We start from the raw sequence: 9,834 nt of genomic DNA on the forward strand, positions 1-9,834 counted from the left end.
CGCCATTCTCATTGATGAACTTTTCTGAAAAAAATTTAATACATTTTTAATTGAATGTTAAACTAAGAAAGGATAAGGGGAACTCATCAATTGAAGACTCGAATGCTCCACCGATTAGCGCAGCGGGTCCTGGATTGGATTTTCTTGTTTTACCGCATTGGTTTTATTTCATTTTTTCTTTTAATAATATATTTTAAAAAACGTAAACACGTCACTTACGATTGAAAAAATTTTATATTTACTACTTCATGTCGTTGGCATTTACATTTCATTTATAAGTTTAAGTTATTTATAAACATTCGCTCTCAAAACTTATTAAAGGTTTATTTGAAAAAACTTGTAATAAGCTTAATATTAAAAATGCTTATTTGACGCTTATTATAGCAAACTTACTTTAAGTTATTTTTAAAAACATTTACTGAAATGCTTGTTGGGTAAGAGCATTTACAAGTGGTACATATGTTGGTACATATTTACATATGTTGGATTTCCAATAGGCATTAAATGACAAACATTTTAATGACGAAGTTGGGCATTAAAAATACCTTTGACATTAGATTGATTGGCATTAAATTCATTTCCACGTGAAATTTTTTAAAAGTTTTCTTAAACATTTTTTTTAGCATTTCTTATAACATAATTTTTTCCTTGCACTTATGTAGAACCAACCAATTTTTTGTGGTTTTCTACCAAAATAAAATACATAACTTAATCATAGTTAGCCGTTTGTATGGGAAAAGACAAATTACACTTATCTAAGAATCACTACGGCCCGGAATCTCCTGCACTAAAAAATCGAAAATATGGCATATAATATGCACTCAAAATTCAAAAATATGCGCTATAAACAAGTAAAATATGCAATTAAAAATATTTTCCTAACATTTTATTGCCGGTACAAAAATAAATAATGCATGCATTTTAACAAGACGAATAACGAAAACCATTCATTTCAAAATACAATACATATTCAGGTATGAAACAGAAATGTCACTGTGAGTGGGCGTGTTTTTTGTGGCGCTGCATTATATCACGCGTATTAACGTAATTACCGGGTTTTAATAAAGTTCTTAACCATATCTGGTAAAACTTTTGTCCGCACAACACCACGGCTGCAGCTGATATTTGTTTATTTTTGCATAATTTTCTCGGTATTCGTCATTCGAATTTTGAGTGAACACAAATATGTTGGGCCAGAAAAATAGTGCGCGCAATGTTCCCTTTTCCCTGCGAACTCCCGCCCAAAATCTGCAAGTCAGAGGAGTAAGCAGTCCTACAACGGCAAGTTCATTTGAGAGGCTTGAAGCAAAGTTAGAAGCATACATGGCAAACATACTGGCAAAGATAAAAGAAAGTGACGAGCGAGTAATGCAAAAAATGGGTGAAGTATCGGCTGAACTAACTAACTTTAAACTAGCTATGAAAACTATGGAGGAGAGAGTGAGTACGCTAGAGCAGCTATGCGAAAATGCAGATGAAAGCAGTGACATGAATAAGTTGAGTCAACACTTGGATGAGGTGGAAAATGCACTGGTGTCAGCGGATGTAATTATGTATAATGTTCCGCAGGTAACCAAAGAAAATTTAACTTCGTTGTTTACTCAACTATGTGAGTCGATCAACCTACATCCACTTCAATTCGCTCTACTTTTCGTATGCGTCCCAGTAGCAAAAGCGCTAACAACACAAACCCCTCTCCAATCATTGTAAAACTAAATTCTGCTTATGATCGCTCTCGTTTGTTCGTAGCAGTTGCTCGATTTCTCAAATCTAGCCGAAAGGCATTAACTCGCCGCAATATTGGAATTGATTCTGATGAAAATATATTTGTTCATGAATGCTTGACAAAAAAGAACCATGACTTATGCGACTGGCTACTCAGCTAAAAAGACAAAAGCGGCTGGTGAGTGTATTCTCAATACGGGGACAAATTTACGCAAAAAACATCCGGCAGTGAAGGAGTAAAAGTTCTTAATCGTGAGAGCGTCGAGCGTCTAGCAGCTGCCACTTAAACTTAGCACATGTTTTATTATTTTAGTTAATATTGAAACTTTGTACGATTTGTTTTTGTACTTACTTTTGTTTTTATACTTATTTTTATAATAGCCATGCAGATTCTATCCTCTTTTTATTTCACATCTACCCCATTTCTTCCCTTTCCTTCTATTTGTACTTTGCAGCTGACTGTTTCGCAAGCCTCCCAAACTGTGATCAATATGACTAGTACCTTGTGTAGATACATAACAGTGATAATATTAGGCTAGCTCTGAAACTTACGTGCGAATATAATAATGGGTTCAATATTTGCCACTTTAATGCTCGAAGTTTATCGACTGATAAACTTGAATATTTAAACTTTTTGTTACGGGAAATAAATATTGATGTGGTCTGTGTAACTGAGACATGGTTCAAACCTTGTATTGCTAACTCTGCTTATGCTCTTTGTGATTTTTCACTGTTAAGGAATGATAGGTCCACAGGTCATAGAGGGGGTGGCATTGCCATTTATTTCAAATCCAGTCTTAAATGTAAAGTCGTTCATAAATCGGTCTGCCCTGAAACAATTGAAAGTCTTTTTGTAGAGTTTAGTGATAATGTTCAAAGGTGTCTTGTAATATGTGTCTATAATCCCCATAGGTCTAATGAATTTACCACTATTTTTACAAAAATATCTGAACTGTCTTTGAGCTATGTAAATGTCCTCGTCTGTGGTGATTTTAATGTCGATCTTCTCCTGGATAATGTTAAATGTAGGCAATTACTAAAAAACTTTACCAATTGTGGATTAACTGTCGCAAACGAATTTGCAACACGTTTTGCTCCTCACTGCAAGCCAAGCATGTTAGATCTCTTTGGTGTAAGCGATGTTAGCAAAGTTAGCCACGTAGACCAATTTTCCTTAGATGGAGTCTCTGACCATGAACTAGTATTTTTATATTTTAATATTGAATTTAACAAAGAATTGTCAGTTACCAACCTGACGTTCAGAGATTTTAAGTGTATTGATGAAATAGCACTGAATGATGAAAGTATATCACTGGAATGGAACTCTTGCTGGTTCTTCTCGAATTTGGATGATAAATTAGATCAATTTAATAAACTGGTAAAATACTTGTATGATAAATATGTTCCTCTACGTACTATAAAAGTGAATAATTATAAGAGACCGTGGTTCACTAAGCACATTCTTAATCTTATTAAGGATCGAAGTAAGGCCTATAAATATTGGAAGCAATATCCTTCAGACGAGCGTTGGAATGCATATAAAAATTTGAGAAACAAAGTAGCTAAAGAAATACGTTACAGTAAAAGAGTCTATCTGGAAAATAAGCTTGATACAAAATTACCCTCCAGAACATTGTGGAAAAATTTGAAATCTATGGGAGTCTGTAATAAAGATTCAAAATCTTGCGGTCTTGGTGCGGATGAGATGAACCATTATTTCATTGGCGCCAATAATAAACTTACGAATTCGCACTCGTTCAGTTTTAATCAAAATTTGGTTTGCACACCCTCATGTGAATTTTCTTTTAATAAGGCCAGTGAGGACGATGTTGTAAAGAATATTTTTGCTATCAAGTCAAATGCTACTGGTATAGACGGTATCAGTCTACGTTTCCTTAAGCTGATTATCCCTTACATTCTCCCGACACTTACACATATCTTTAATTTTGCCTTAACATAATCCTCCTTTCCAAACCTTTGGAAGATTGCAAATATTATTCCTGTTCCCAAAGGCGAGTTTTGTGACTCTCCCGAAAACTATAGGCCTATTAGCATTTTACCTGTTTTAGCCAAAGTTTTTGAAAAATTTATTTCGTCCCAGATAGTTCTACATTTGAATAATCATAACTTGTTGAGTGAAGTCCAATCTGGTTTTCGGTCAAGTCACAGTTGTTCTACAGCGGTTTTGAAGGTAATGGAAGATATTCGTCCTGCTTATGATGACAAGCTACTCACTATCCTGTTGCTATTAGATTTTTCTAAAGCCTTTGATACCGTAAAGCATGACATTCTTCTTGCAAAATTTAAGTACTATTTTGGTTTCAACTCTACTTCGCCTAAGTTTATGGAAGCGTATTTATCAAACAGGTACCAACAAGTGCAATGTGGAGAAACAATTTCTTGTCGCAGGAAAATTAAATCCGGTGTACCGCAAGTAAATGATATTGTTGTAATGATGTAATTCTCTTCTGACTTGCAAAGATCTTATCAACCACTGTATCTCTAGAATATACTTTATTTTAAGAAACCTTTGGCATACATGTTATTGCCTACCAAATAATACAAAATTGAAGCTAGTTCAGTCACTTATCGTTCCCCATATCGCGTATTATGAAATAGTGTATGGAAATCTTGATTATGAATCGAAGAATAAATTAAAAGGAGCTTTAAATAATGCTGCCAGGTTTATATATTGTAAGAAAAAATTTGACCATATATCATTGTTCACTGTAAATATTCTCGGTTATAGCATCGAAAGTTCCTTAAATTATCGCAATATTTTATTCTTATTCAAACTGATCAGAAACCGCAAACCCTTATACCTGTACCGTAAATTAAAATTTGTTCAATCGTCTCGTACCTGTAATATTAACATTAATAGCCTCAAGATTATTTTTTGTTAGTGCTATCAGAATATGGAATTCACTACCAAATTCAATAAAATGCGTAAGTTCGATTCAATGCCTCAAAACAGAAGTTGCAAATCTAGTCAAAAATTAACTAGCCACTTCCCATCCTCTGTCTTTTCAAGTTTTCTGTCTGTCTTCTATCCCTTAGTGTTAGTTATAATATAGCAAGAATGATATGTAGTTCATATATATATTATTGTCTTAGCTTAAGTTTAATCTTGTAATTGAAATTTTTGTTATTAGTACGCTTAAAGACTTCGAGTTTTACTGTACTTACAAAGTAAATAAATGATTGATTGATATGATTGATTGAAATTTGTTTATAATCAAGCAGACAGTTACAATCTTGTGTTAAGCTGAGTATCCAGCTCTCAACAAAAGCCAAAACTCCATATAAAAAAACGGTGAAGAAATTCGAAAAAATTACTCTTGCCAAATTTCCTAAGAAATTTTCTACGCTTTCTACTACGCCTTTCTAAAGTTTCTTGTAAAAAAGGAGCACAAGGCAACCCATCTTTTCAGCAGAAATATATCCGCTCCATTATTTCGTGCAGAAAGGGTGAGACAGCAGGCTGTGAAATATCAGATATCAAAATTCTTTGGACACACACGAAATAATGGCAATTTTTTATTGACCGTTTTCTTAGGAGCTGGATTCTTAGCTTAAGTAGGAACATTGACCGTTGTTTAGATACATATTTGGGAAAAAATTAGTTTTTTTTCTTAAGAGATGTCGGCTCTAAATTTAAATGGTTGTAAATTAAGCAAAGCAAAAATACGCAAGCAAAAACAAGGATTTTTTTGCAAAATATACAAAACCATGCATTTACTGCAAAATATGCAAAAATATTATTGTGATTAAATACCCATTGTAACATACTATTGTGAACTAATTTAAGAACTTGAATTATCTGAATAAAATTATCTCCCTTAAGGTGCGTTTCATTAAGGACGTGACGTGTTTTCTTCGCACGCGCTTATAATATCTAATATTATTAAATAGGTTATGGGCCTTTGTCTAAAAGAAACAAAAATTAATCTAAAGTTTTATGTATAGAATCCTATAAACAACTTATCGTGTCAAAATATAAAGTGATTAATTTACAAAACGTCGATAAAATGGCAAGCAATGGTGGAGTAACGTTCCCATTCGAAAAGCTTCGTGGTCGCGAGAATTTCGACCCATGCTAAGTCCTCCCTCGTGTTGCGAAACTCCTGGAAGATAGTAGAACAGGGACTATCGGAGAAGCGTGAACAGAAATAATTGGACTCGGATGAACGTGCGATGACTGAAATCACCCTAATAGTGGAACCCAATAACTTTGCTCACAATGCGAAAGCTGGAAGTGCGAAAGAAGCTTGGAATGCAATCGTCGCGGCATATGAAGATAATGGACTCAAGCGAAAAGTCGAACTGCTCAAGCAATTAGTACAATTGAAGCTCCAGGACAGTGATAACATGCAGGACTATATAAACAATGTAGTCATGACGTCCTTAAAAGTACAAAGTGCAGGACTCAATATAGATGAAGAATTCGTAGCTTCACTAATGTTGGCAGGGCTTCCTGGGGAATCCCGTTCCCTAGTTATAGCGGTTGAAAATACAAACCCGAAGTTGATAGTAGACTCAGTTAAAAATTTACTACTACAAGATGAAAAATTTGTTAAAAGGAGTAGTGAAAGAGCGTTTAATTGTAAAAACTACAAAAAAGACAAGTTTACAGTGCTATTTGTGCAAAGAATTCGGCCACTATAGTAGAAATTGCCCAAATGGAACTAAAAAATACAACGCTTCTAAGAACAAGAGTACAAAAGCAATTCTCTTTGCTTCCCTCTTGACAAGTGGCGAAAAATCAGCAAACTGGTTCGTAGATTCAAGTGGGAGTGCGCATATGATTAACGAGGGGTAAATACTATTTAATAAGCAAAATATTAAAAATAAAAGCGTGACGGTAGCGAAAAACAAGAAAACTCCTCTTAAATGTTCAGGCGATGCAAAAATTATGTTAAGCACGGGTGTAGAAGCTACAGTGAAAGACGTAGAAGTACCGGATTTATGTGCCAACTTATTGTCGGTGCGACAAATTACAACAAATGGGATCAAAATGGTGTTTAAAAACGAAACATGTGAAATCTTCAATGAAAAAAATTATCTTATTGCAACGGCAAGTATAATTAATGACTTGTGTAAACTCAACACTGATAAAAAGCAGTGCAATGAAATTGCTATGACTGTAAGTGATTCCTTTAATCTCTAGCACCGTCGGCTAGGGCAATTTTGCAAGACAAACATCGAAGCGATTCAAAGATGTACAAACGGCGTGAAATTTCAAAGCAACGATTCGTCATGCGTTGTTTGTGTAAAGGGTAAGCAAGCCCGTATTTCATTTTCTAATATAGGTACTAGTGCACATTTCATTTATTTCGTTAAATACATTAGCGCATTAAGATTTAATCTTTTATTGCGCAATACAAAGAACAGATATGTACATGTAAATAATAGAATAAAAGTATACAGTAACAAAAATATATGTAATAACAAATATATAAATATAAATATATACATATGCAAGAATGAATAAACGTAATGGCTAGAGTACAAACAGAAATTGTATAACACGTAGAAAACTAAAGAGAAAATTTATAACCACCTGATAAAAAGCAGTGCAATGAAATTGCTATGACTGCAAGTGATTCCTTTAATCTCTGGCGCCGTCGGCTAGGGCCTTTTTGCAAGACAAACATGGAAGCGATTCAAAGCTGTATAAATGGCGTGAAATTTCAAAGCATCGATTAGTCATGCGTTGTTTGTGTAAAGGGCAAGCAAGCCCGTATTTCATTTTCTAATATAGGTACTAGTGCACAGAACCTTCTCGATCTTATCCATGCCGATGTCATGGGACCCATAAATGCAAAATCAATTTTCATTTCATTTATTTCGTTAAATACATTAGCGCATTAAGATTTAATCTTTTATTGCTCAATACAAAGAACAGATAAGTACATGTAAATAATAGAATAAAAGTATACAGTAACAAAAATATATGTAATAAGAAATATAGAAATATAAATACATATATAAATATGCAAGAATGAATAAACGTAATGGCTAGAGGACAAACAGAAATTGTATAAAACGTAGAAAACTAAAAAGAAAAAATTTATAACCACCTCATTATGCGACTTTGTGAAATATTCAAAGATAAGTTTTTTGAAATTGCTTTCACTAAGCGAATTTTTTAAGGACAATGGAAGGGAGTTCCAAAGTCTGACTCCATTAACAAAAAAAAGTCTTGAAGTGCTTAAATAATTAAACTTAGGCAATATAAAAATAAGGGCGCGTGTGCATTTGGAAAACTTAAGCTTATCATATAGATACCGGCTTTCTATAACCAAGCAATTTAAACATAAATAAACTATTACGAGCATTTATAAAGTTTCTTAAGTCGTAGTCAAGTATCGAGTTTCTCAATGTAGATACATGGTCAAATTTGTTCAAGCCCTATACATACCTAGTGGCATGGTTAAATGCAACATCGAGTTTGTGGAGGGAATGAGTGTCTAGATTGCTGTACACTATTTCGAAAGACGTAATTTGAGGAACAATAAGGCTTGAGACCAGCTTTTTTTGTGTCTGAGGGTACGAAAAGTGAGGATACTCTGAGGGGAGGTGTAATAATTTTTTCCTAAAACTTCATTGATGTGGTCCTCACAAGTCAGCTTGGAATTTATAGTAAAACCCAGGTTTCTCACTTTGTCACCCAAACGAAGCTTTATAAGATGAGGGATGTCAGAAAGTAGGATTTTATCTTTGAATATTGGTAATACATACGATTTCTGAGCATTTAGGTAGAGGAGGTTTTCAGCAGACCATTCAAGAATCGAGCACACGTCCTCATTAAGCTTACGAGTTATATCCTGAACCATGCTGATATGGTTAGAGATATATAATTGAACATCGTCAGCGTAAGCGTGTAGACGAACATGGGAGCATGAGTAGAAAGTATCATTTATAAAAATACTGAAGAGGAGGGGACCTAGAATGGAGCCCTGTGGTACTCCGCAACATGTTCCCACCAACCCTGATAATGTGTTGCCGACTTTAACTTTGTGCATTCTGTTACTTAAATAACTGCTAAGAAGTTTTACTGCATTTATATCAAATCCAAAATAGTCAGTTAATTTGCCACACAGAAGGTTGTGGTTGACAGTGTCAAACGCCTTGGAGAAATCAAGGAGGCATAAAAGTGTTAGGTGGCCTTGATCAAACTCTTTACGGATATCGTCCAGTACTTTGGTGATGGCAGTCGAGCAATAGTGACCAGCTCTAGGGACACGAATTTCCATACGATACGATACCATATCTATACTTTTGGCTTTCGATACCGATATTTTCCACTCGATAGTTTAAAACGATATTTTTTGGAATCGAGTACCAGGACCCTAGTATCGTATCGAATGTCCTAAACTCACATTATGCAGCGTTTTCGCTGCATTTAAAATGCAACATTTAGCACTTTCGAACATATGTTTTCGAAGAGCTTTGATGCTATCGCATTTAGCAAATGTACATTTACGCGAGTTCGAAATCGTATGCTTTTGACAAACAGCCGCTTTCCAGTCGCTTTTTCAGATCCGTAAAGGAAAAAATTAATTTTAAACCAAAAATGCAATACAAAAACTAGAACTGTTTGAACCACAACCGAACATTTGTTTGCGTATATCAAGGCGAATTAATATAAGGTGATAGCAGGAGTACAAAAACAAAAATTTACATGTATTTTGTTTTTGCTTTGGCGGCATAAACTGTCAAAATCTGTAAGAGTGTGTGTAGAAATTCAAACAAAATTTTTCAATTTGATATCAGAAGCCGTGTCACACAAAGCGGAGGGACCTACAGTTTTACGCCGACTCCGAACGGCGATTGTATTTTTATGAGAAGCTGTTTTTCATGGCAGAAATACACTCGGAGGTTTGCCATTGCCCGCCGACGGACGATCGCTGTTAAGAAAAAAACCTTTTGTCTATATTTTTTTGCGATGTTGCTTTGACCAGGGTTTGAACCCGGGTGCTGCGGAGTGGAAGCGCGCACTGCTTACCACCACACCACAGCGGCCGACGAGCATTTAGATTGTTAATGCAAAAATGGAGTTGCATTTAGTTGCATTTGGGTGACGAATTTTGTGTGGATAAATTTACA

General features: G+C 34.8%; 1 protein-coding gene across 1 annotated transcript in view; it reads right to left on the bottom strand.

Moving 5' to 3' along the window:
* Keap1 (kelch like ECH associated protein 1) overlaps positions 1-7,360 on the bottom strand; it is a 30,030-nt gene extending 22,670 nt beyond the window's left edge. Inside the window, exon 1 of the mRNA XM_017621127.1 lies at positions 7,286-7,360. The gene's annotated coding sequence lies outside the window, so the exon portion shown is untranslated. The remainder of the gene's footprint in view (positions 1-7,285) is intronic.
* Positions 7,361-9,834: the final 2,474 nt, after the last annotated feature.

Source organism: Rhagoletis zephyria, unplaced genomic scaffold (genome assembly GCF_001687245.7).
Source record: "Rhagoletis zephyria isolate East Lansing unplaced genomic scaffold, Rhagoletis_zephyria_1.1 Rzeph_scaffold_02366, whole genome shotgun sequence".
Classification (NCBI taxonomy): Eukaryota; Metazoa; Arthropoda; class Insecta; order Diptera; family Tephritidae; genus Rhagoletis; species Rhagoletis zephyria.